The sequence below is a fragment of the Chrysochloris asiatica genome, unplaced genomic scaffold, assembly GCF_000296735.1.
Source record: "Chrysochloris asiatica unplaced genomic scaffold, ChrAsi1.0 scaffold00002, whole genome shotgun sequence".
Taxonomy (NCBI): domain Eukaryota; kingdom Metazoa; phylum Chordata; class Mammalia; order Afrosoricida; family Chrysochloridae; genus Chrysochloris; species Chrysochloris asiatica.
Window position 1 is genome coordinate 14,704,570 of NW_006408520.1, and position 10,514 is coordinate 14,715,083.

The 10,514-nt window shown below is 35.8% G+C and overlaps 1 pseudogene; it reads left to right on the top strand.

Moving 5' to 3' along the window:
- LOC102841883 overlaps positions 1-1,759 on the top strand; it is a 116,808-nt pseudogene extending 115,049 nt beyond the window's left edge.
- The last annotated feature ends 8,755 nt before the right edge of the window (positions 1,760-10,514 follow it).

Consider the following 10,514-nt stretch of genomic DNA (forward strand, 5'->3'; position numbering starts at 1 on the left):
GATGATGTGGACAGAAGGAATGGCTGGGGACTCTGGACTCAGGGAGGAAGAGGGGCTGTGGGCTGGCAGCCAGGGGGCAGGCGTGTGGGGTGTCCCCTTTGGTTGTTTGATGATGCATGCATGGGATTGTGATCATTGCAATAAAACAAAATACAATAGGATGAATGTAAAGATAATGTTCACCCATTTAAACTAACACATAATTCACAAGAAAAATTAAAATAAGTAAAGCAATTGATCAGCTAAACAATAATATTAAAAAAAAAAAAAAGAGCTGTACAAAAAACTTCAAAGTGTAGCTTGAAAAGACAAAGTCAAGTATTATGATGAAAGTGAAAAGACCTGGACTTAGAAAACCAAGAGGAAAGAACACAGTCTGAATATTTTCAAACTGAAAGAACGATAGAAACACAGAGAGCAGGCAAAGTTTAACGGTGGATTAGGGAGATGTGCTGTGCAGACCTCCGCCAGCAATAATACAGAATACTGGGTAAAGCAGGTTCAGGGGACGGTCCCAGAACTCTGATCTACATATAAAGAAATATTTAGAAAGATCGAAGGCTTACTGCTAGGGGGATTTGTAGCCTAAGCAAGAAAGGTGGTGTTTTCCGATCTGTGGCTGCCAACGGTTCCCAGAGCAGAGATCATGGGCATGATGGAGTGGGTGAAGGATCTGAGAAGTGCTCCCACTGCAAAGCTCTAACCAATCCTCGGAGATAAAGTTGTGGACTTTTTTTTCCCTGTTCATTGGTTTCATGCTGTCAGTGAACCTCCACTCTGGTTACTAGAGGGGGTACCTGAGCAAATGGACACCCTTACAACCCTGGATGGTTCTACTACACATGTTCATGGATCTGTGAGCAAAGACCACTGCACTCATAATCTAAGAAGGAAGAGGAGACAACATGAACTGCTTAAAATGGAACAGTTTCCCAAAAGGGCTCAAGCTGGAACTGAGCTGATTCCCATTAGGAGAAAGTCCTGAATGAGGTTGTGGAGAGGGAAAGAAACAAAGTAAAAAGGAAACAGGCCATAATTAAATACTGAGTATTGAGCTCCATAGAGACAATGCCGGGTCAGGCAGATCCAAACGGCACTGGGTAGACTCTGTGCCTTGCAGACGGAAAAATATAATAACTAAACATGGAAAAGAAGATCCTAAGGAGCCTAGAGGCAACATTTCAGCCTATGCATTTTTTGTGTGTGCAAACCTGCCAGGAGGAGCACAAGAAGAAGCACCCAGATGCTTCAGTCAACTTCTCAGAATTTTCCAAGAAGTGTTCAGAGCAATGGAAGACCACGTCTGTTAAAAAGAAAGGAAAATTTGAAGACATGGCAAAGGTGGACAAGGCCTGTTATGAAAGAGAAAAGAAAACCTATATCCCACCTAAAGGGGAGACAAAAAAGAAGTTCAAGGATCCAAATGCACCCAAGAGGCCTCCTTCAGCTTTCTTCTTGTTTTGTTCAGAGTATCTTCACAAAGTCAAAGGTGAGCATCCCAACCTATCCATTGGTAATGTTGCAAAGAAACTGGGAAAGATGTGAAACAATAAAACTGCCAATGACAAGCAGTCTTATGAGAAGAAGGCTGCTAAGCTGAAGGAGAAGTATGAAAAGGATATCGTTGCCTAATGGGCTAAAGGAAAGCCCGATGTAGCCAAAAAAGGGAGATGTCAAGGCTGAGAAAAGCAATAAAAAGAAGGAAAAAGAGGGAGATAAAGAAGACAAGGAAGATGAAGAAGAGGAGGAAGATGAAGAGGATGAAGCTGCTGCTGCTGCTGAATAAGTTGTTTCTAGCACAGCTTTTTTTTAAACATTTAACACTCCGAACACAACTTACTCCTTTTAAATAAAAAAGAAGAAATTGAAATATAATGCTGTATAAGATTTTTTAAAAAGCTGGACAGTGTCTTTTCTTGTATAATTAACACACTATCAAATGTGTCCTTAGCTAGCCCTGTCCTGGTGGTATTTTCAATAGCCAATAACATTGCCTGGTACAGTATGGGGTTGTAAATTTGCATGGAAATTTAAAGCAGGGTCTTGTTGGTGCATAGCAGGGGATGGTAGTCTTTTTTTTGCTTTTTGTTTTTTGTTTTTTCAATCTTCAGTTGTCCGATGTAGCTTATACAAAAAATTGTTCTGTTAACTGAATTGCTGGTGTTGTTAGGTACCATAGAGTTGGTACTGACTCATAGCAACCTTATGCACAGCAGAACAAAATGCTGCCCGATCCTGCACCAACTTCACTATTGTTGCGATGTTTGAGCAAACAACAACAAAAAAAGTTGCAGCTGTTTTGTTGACATTATGATTGCTTCTAAGTAGATATAAGGTTTTGTTTTTTATTAAAAACAAAATTAAATACTGAGTTATGTCATACAGAGCAATAGTAACATCTTAAAATTTATCAGGCAGCCTTAAAGGCAAGAAGCAAAGACAGGATATTAAAAGAAGCAAATAGAGGGATATTGAAGTACTACTCATATTTTGCTACAGGTTTTTGTGTTTTGTTTTGTTTTTGCAATTAGATTATAGTGTTCAATCTGGGTATTTTGTTGTTCTGGTTTGTTGTTGTTTTTTGTTGTTTGTTTGTGTTTTAGGGAGAGATATGTAAAACCCTAAAGGAAAAAAAAACTGCCAACCAAGAATCATCTACCCAGCAAAGCTGTCAATCAAATATGATGGTGTAATAAAAACATTTCAGGATAAACAGAAGCTACGGAACTTAGTCAAAGCCAACCCAGTGCTTCAAAACATCCTAAAGGGAGTTCTTTGGTATAAGAACTAACAAGAACAGACAACAACCAGAAATTGACAGATATGGCAGCACCACCCAGAACTCAATTGACAGATGGAAGAGTCCAGAACAGAACAAAACTACAGGAAAAAAAATTCAAAGGCTCTGGGAGGTCATTCTGTAATCAAAACTAATACAATATGAAAAAAGGTTATAACATAGGAACAGAGATCCAGGTGGTAAGGAGGTCAAGTGAATTGCAGGAAAAACTAGACTGTTTTAAATGAGTGAAAAAGTTAATAGAATATAGGGCAACCTCAAAGAAAATTTATACTTCTTCACAATATACCAAGAAAATGAAAATCCAAGAAGAACATGGAAACATTAAAACTATGAAGAAACTGACAAGAAAGAACACAAAGAACATGAGCTCAGCACAGGAAGGAATGCAGAACAAAGAAACCAGCAATACCACACACACACAAAAATCAAATGTAATGACAGCAATTATTTCATACCTATCAATAATTATGGTGAATGTTAACAGATTAAATGCACCGGTTAAGAGACAGAGAGTGGCAAAATGGATAAGAAAAAAGATTCTTCAACATGCTGTCTGCAAGAGACATACATTATACACAACAACAAAACAGACTAAAAGTTAAAGGATGGAAAAAATATATACCAAGATAATTCTAATATAAAACAAACAGGAGTGGCAGTACTAACCTCTGGTACAATGAATTTTACAGTATGAGATAAAGGTGGACATTATCTCATGATTAAAGGGTCAATGGAACAAGATGACATAACTATAATAAATAGCTATGTTCCCAATGAAACAGCTCCAAAATGTACAAAACAAAATCTAACAGATTTAAAGAAAGAAATAGAAAAATCTAAAATAATAGTGGGGGATTTTAATATACCACTTTCAAAAAAGGATAGAACAACCAGAAAGAAACTCAACAAAGACACATAGGAACTAACCAACACAATCAGCCAACTGGACCTCATAGATGTGTACAAAACATTCAGACTAACAACAGCACAATATACATTCTTTTCTGGTGCACATGGAACATTCTCCAGAATAGACCATGTGTTAGACCACAAAATGAGCCTCCATAAATTTACAAACATCAAAATACTATAAAGCATCTTATCAGAAGAAAAATTTCACACCTCGACTTGCAATATTGAAAGATTCTATGAACAAAATATTTAATGATGCAGGAATCATCAAAAGAAGATGGAAGGAATAACAAGGTCCTTGTACCAAAGAATTGGTGGACATTCAACCATTTCAGGAAATGGCGTATAGTCAAAAATCAATGGTATTGAAGGAAGAAGTCTATGATACACTGAATGCTGTAGTGAAAAATGTTGTTGTTGTTGTTATGTGCCGTGTAGTCGGTTCCGACTCATAGCGACCCTGTACAGGGTTTCCGAGGCTGTAAATCTTTATGGGAGCAGAAAACCTCATCTTTCTCCCACGGAACAGCTGGTACTTTTGAACTGCTGACCCTGAGGTTCACAGCCCAGTTCGTAACCACTACGCTACAAATAAGGCTCCATAAATTGATGGAATACCAATTGAAACATTACAACAAACTCAGTCAGTGCTGGACGCACTTGTCTATGCCTATTTGGAGGATATCTGCCTAGTCAACCTACTGGAATAGATGCATATCTGTGTCCATTGCAAAGAAAGGTGACCCTGCATAATGCAGAGTTTATTTAATAATATCAATATTAAAACATGCAAGCAAAATTTTGCTGAAATAATTAAAATAAAAAAAAAAAATCATAGCAGTACACTGACAAGGAGCTGCCCGAATTTCAAGTTGTATTCAGAAGAGAGAGTGGAATGAGGGATATTGCTGACAGCTGATAGATCTTGGCTGAAAAAAAAAAGAATACCAGAAAAAGATTTACTTGTGTTTTATTTACTATACAAAAGCATTTGACTACGTAGACCATAACAAACTATCTATAGCATTATAAAGAATGGGGATTCCAGAATACTTCACTGTACTAATGTGGAAGCTGTACGTATACCAAACAATCATTTTAAAGGAAAAAGTGGATAGCTCGTGGTTTAAAAATCTGGAAAGCTTTGTGTTAACAATACTTATTCAATCTGTATGCTAAGCAAATGATTCCAGAATCTGGACTTAATGAAGAAGAAAATGTCATCAGGATTTGACAGACTCATTAACAACCTGTGATATGCAGATGATGCACCCTTGTTTGCTTACAGTGAAGAAGACTTGAAACATTTAATGATGAAGATAAAAGACTACAGCCTTCAATTTGGATTACAATTCAATTTAAAGAAAAAAAAAAGTCCTTACAACTAGACCAGAGACAACATCATTATAAACAGAGAAAAGATTGATGTTTTTGAGGATTTAACTTTACTTGTATCTACAATTTAAGCTCATGGAAGCAGCAGTCAAGAAATCAAATGGCATATTGCATTGAGAAATCTGCTGCAAATGACCTCTTTAAACTGTAAAAGAGCAAGGTTGCCACTTTGAGGACTAAAGTGCTTCTGATCCATGCCATGAAATTTTCAATCACCTCATATGCATGTGAAAGTTGCACAAATAAAGAAGACTGGAGAGGAATTGATGCCTTTGAATTATGGTGTTGTTGAAGAATATTGGTAGTAGCATGGACTGCCAGCAGAACAAAACAAAAATCTGTCTGGAAATAAGTAAAACCTTAATGCCTCTTAGAAGCTTGGTTGGCAAAACTTTATGTCACATACTTAGGACCTGCTATCATGAGGGGCCAGTCCCTGACAAAGGACATCATGCTTAGTAAAATAAAAGACCCCAATGAGATGGATTGACATAGTGACTGTAACCATCAGAGTAAACAGTGATGAGAATGACACAAGACCGAACTGTGTTTCTCTCTGCTGTATATAATATTGCTATATGAGTTGGATCCAACTTGATGGCACCTAACAACTACAGTCCTGGTGTGGCATTGTGGGCTAATGCGACAGACTGCAAAGTTGTTTGAACTGCAAGATTGGTGGTTCAAGCTCACCAACTGCTCCTTGAAAACCCTATGCAGGGTTGCTAAGGATCGGAATGGACTTGATGGTACATAACAACAACAGGTTTCAAAGACAGAATGATATCAAATGACACATTAATATTCCTATATAAAATTATGGAAGTAGGCTTTATAAATGTTAAATATAGAGAGAGAATAGAAAACATAGAATTGCTACTAAAGAGTTTAGTTGGACTAAACTCTTAAAGTTTAGATCCTTGTGCGTTATTTTGGTAATTAGGCCACCTGTTCCTCTAAGTACTGTTGCAAAATATCATCAGCTCTATTGGTGATATTTATAAAGTAATGTTTTATTTTGCATAAAGAACTATAAGAAAAATATTTTTATTTTGCATAAAGAACAATATAGTTACAAAGCATTTATTATTCATTAATTAATTTGCTGTGGATAACATAAATAAAAAATGTCATAATTCATCACCTTCAGGAAACTCAGGCAAGATTTATACATGAAAAACCCTAACTCATAACACCAACCACCTTCCAGAGGATAATTTTGATGTAACATATCACATTTGCCATGACTGGAATTGTTTTTCCTCTTTGAGGAAATAAGAAACAAAGGCAAAACAAAAGAACACCTCAGTGGCATGATGGTGATACTATAATCATGTACCCAGTTTCAAGTTCTACTTAAGGTGAGACCCATTCTCTTTCTCTCTGGGCATGGGGTAAACCCTATTAGAACATCACTTGATTGCACTAACAAGCTCTTCACATGAAAATTTAAAGTTTATTTCAGGATAGTAAAAAGGTTCAAAGGAGCAAGACAACCTTAAAAGTGAAAATTAATCACAAGGAATAAATATGTAGGTGTCACCAAAAAGTGTTTTTTAGTGGATAAATCCAATGCACAGGTATTGACAATCATTTGTATGAAACATGAGCTGGTGGCACAATGGCAGATTTTATGACTAAAGCAGTCATGAAAGAATAGATATCTCCTCCTAATCGTAGTTTTCAAAGACATTAAAACAATATAACTATGTGATGGTAGAGAAAAAAATGAAATTAATAAATAAAATGGATATTAGCATACTAATTCATTCATGGGGAAGTATTTCTGGACATAACATAAATTACTAAGTATTATGATATGAGACTGCACAAAAAAGTAACCATCATCAAATATGATGTTTATGGAGATAGTGGTGATGTGCTGTGGAGGTGGTTCTGACTCACAGTGATCCTGTATAGGGTTTCCGAGTCTGTAAATCTTTACGGGAGCAGAAAGCCTCATCTTTCTCCCACAGAACAGCTGGTAGTTTTGAACTGCTGACTGTGAGATTAGCCTCCCGACTCATAACTACTGGGGAAGTCTATTGTTAAAGTTTGGATTTTATTGGCAATAAAATGGTATGAGATTGAACATGAAAATTTTTACAGGGAGAAATGTCAAATATATAAGTAGATAGTGAAAAATTCAAATATATATGTATTCTGCTAAATAAATCCCAATTTGATTGTTATGACTTAAAGTAAGCTAATCTGAGGAATAACTCAGAATTCAGGCTGGAAAAAGACAATGAATGTGAAGTAGAAAGCATTTCATATTTAAAGTAGTTGTTAAATTTAACAGCACCATGGTGGTGCTATGGTTAAGTGCTTGGCTGCTAACCAAAAGGTCAGTGGTTCAAATCTAATAGCTGCTCCATAGGAGAAAGATACGGTAGTAGGTTTTCATAATGATTTATAGTCTTGGAAACTCTATGGGGCAGCTCTATTCTGTCCTGTAGGGTTGCTATGAATCTGTAATGGGTTTAGTTTCAGTTTGGGTCTTGTTAATTAAACAAATAACAATTCCAAGAGCAATATTTTACCAGAATATAATTTTGGAATTATACTCCCATATAAAGTTTTAAAACCAAGCATCAGAAACCATAAGAATATTATCAGAGAAATATCTGATCACTCTGAAGTTAATTATACTCCAGAGAAAATGAAGGCAAAATAATCAAAGGGGAGGAAATTCCCTTAGAACATAGATAAAAGATTTGTTTCCCCAAAAGTTAAGAGAAACAGAAACACAAAGATAAATCTCGAATATAATAAATAAAAGTACTCTTAAGCACAGAACTGCTTTTTCATTCATCATTTTCATACAAATCCAGGTTCAAAAAAAAAAAAAAAACTACAACAGCATTAAGACATCAGTTATGATCACAGAAATATGATAAATGCTTTAATAGTCAAATACCTCACATCGTGTACTCACCAAAACTTGGAAAGCATTCATGAATAAAATGCCATTTCTAACTTGGAACATTCAACATATACATGCACTTATTTTATATCTCACTACCTTCATATATCCATTCCCAGTTAATTCAGCTAACATCTTACTTTGACTTTTATTAAGCAATGGATTTAAGAAAGATCAATGAGTTCCAGTTCTAGTTCTAATTAAGTATGAATTTGAGAAGATCATATCAATGCATGGAACTTTAGTTTCTTCTTCCATAAAACACATGAGGAAAGAAATAGAAAATTGATAAATTCTAGAAAATCCATGATTTTTTTTCCCCTCATTGACAACTTGGTTATATACCATTTTGAATTATTCAGTAATCTTCTCAGCAAGAATTTCTGTGTCCTAGATAAATTCCCTGTTACCTTGCTGGGTGATAACTAGATTTTGTGTGTGTGTGTGTGTTTAAATACTTCTTAATAAACTGAATATTTACTTGAGAAAAATACTGAAAGCCAAGACAAGGCTTATTCACTTGAATATTCTGTACTCTAGAAGTCGTGACCTCTAATAGCAGTGTGAAACTGGATGGCTGAAGAGTTTCAAAGGAAAGGCTTTTCATTATCAGTTTAAATACACTATTTTCCAAGTGTTATTTTACATTATCTATAACCTAGAGGACTTGCTCATGCATAGCTTATTTTTTCACATCTGAAAGTAAAATAAGTTAATGTGTGACCTATCTACAGAAATAGCAAAATGTTGTTTTAAAGCAGCCTGAAAAATGTGGAGAACTCTCCAACTATGGTCCTCCTTAGCTGCCATATACAACTTTAAGTGGTTTCATGCCTATTCTAATGGTATTATGCATGTACTAGGAGAAGAAAAAATCTGCAATTAGCTTATTTCTTGGCCCTGACAAATGGATTACATAATCTAAATTTTTGTTTTCTCATAAATTTCTTCATTGAGAATGAGCTGTAATATTTTGATACAGATACAGAAGGCACTGGCTAAACAGATCGGTGAACTTCAAGTTTTGCAACAACAGATCTGAAGAAGTATTTTAAAGGTATTAAGAAGTTTAGTAGGGTTATCAGAAACATATGGCATTTTTGAAAGTTTCCCTGAATGCAGCAGGAGTTCTGTGGATTCATTAAGGAAAGTGAAATGATGAAGGCAAAATGTGAGTGTGAAGTAACCTTTTATCTTGTGAGCCTTTTCCCTCTCATCCCATCTGCCTCAACAAAATCTTACATGGATGTGTTGAATCTATCTAGAGAGGTCACATTTATTTTTGAATTTCAGTAAACAAGGTTATGTCTCTTGAAAAAATCAGAACAGACTGTACTAACGCTAAGGAGTCAAATGGCAGATTCACCTATTAATATAGATTTTTTTGGTAAGAAAACACATGAAAAAGATGGGTTATAAATAGAATGTTTTGCTGTCGAATTTAAAGTTCTTGAAAGTCACAAAATAATATGCATGATAGAGTTAAAATAGTTTTTATATGTTATGAATTCATAGGTTTTTTTCATGGTACAGAAGTCAGTTTTCATTTGGACAAAGTCAGAAGCACCGTTTTCTCTATAGCTCATTTTCTCTTCTCAAAGGGAAGCCTGCTCCTCTTTTCTTGCAAGGTGTCGTGTAAACCAAGTATTTTCCTATTTTGGAATTATTTTGCTCCTATCTTAATGTTCTCCTTTTCTATTATTGCCCCATTTCTTCACTTCTACTTTTGAAAAACCACGGGCATCTCCAGTCATATGCAAATCTGACCTTTGTACCTGAGCATTACTTGTCATTGGTTTTCCTGTTGATAGCTCTTGAATGAGTTATCAGCTCCACACAATTCTTGCGCATTCAAGCTTCTTCTTTCCCTACTGGACTGATGCTGTACTATCTATGTACACATATTTTATTTCCTTACTTTGAATGTAAGTTATTTGTAGGAAGAAATTGTGTTATATATTTTTGTTGGTTGTTTTCCAGCCACACTATTCAAGGAATCCTGTGTCCCAAAGGTTAACCATTTGATTGCTAATTGAAAGGTTAGTGCTTTGAACCCACCCAGTGACTCCATGGAAAAAAGACCTGTTGATCTGCTCCACTGTACAGACTGCAGCCTAGAAAATCCTTTGGGGCAATTTTATTCTGTTATATGGTATTGTTATGAGTTGAAAGTTGACTCAAGGACACCTAACAAAAACAACTACAAAAACAAAAAAAAAAAAGAATTAAATTTCGCCCCCGCCCCCCAAACTCACTGTCCTCCAGTTGATTCTGACTTATGTAGATCCCATGTGTTTCAAAGTAAAACTCTACTACATAAGATTTTCAATGTCTATGATCTTATGGAACTCTAGTAGCAAGAGGTTACGAATCGGGCTGTGAACCTCAAGGTCGGCAGTTCGAAACTACCAGCTATTCCACGGGAGAAAGATGAGGCGTTCTGCTCCCATAAAGATTTACAGCCTCGGAAACCCTGTA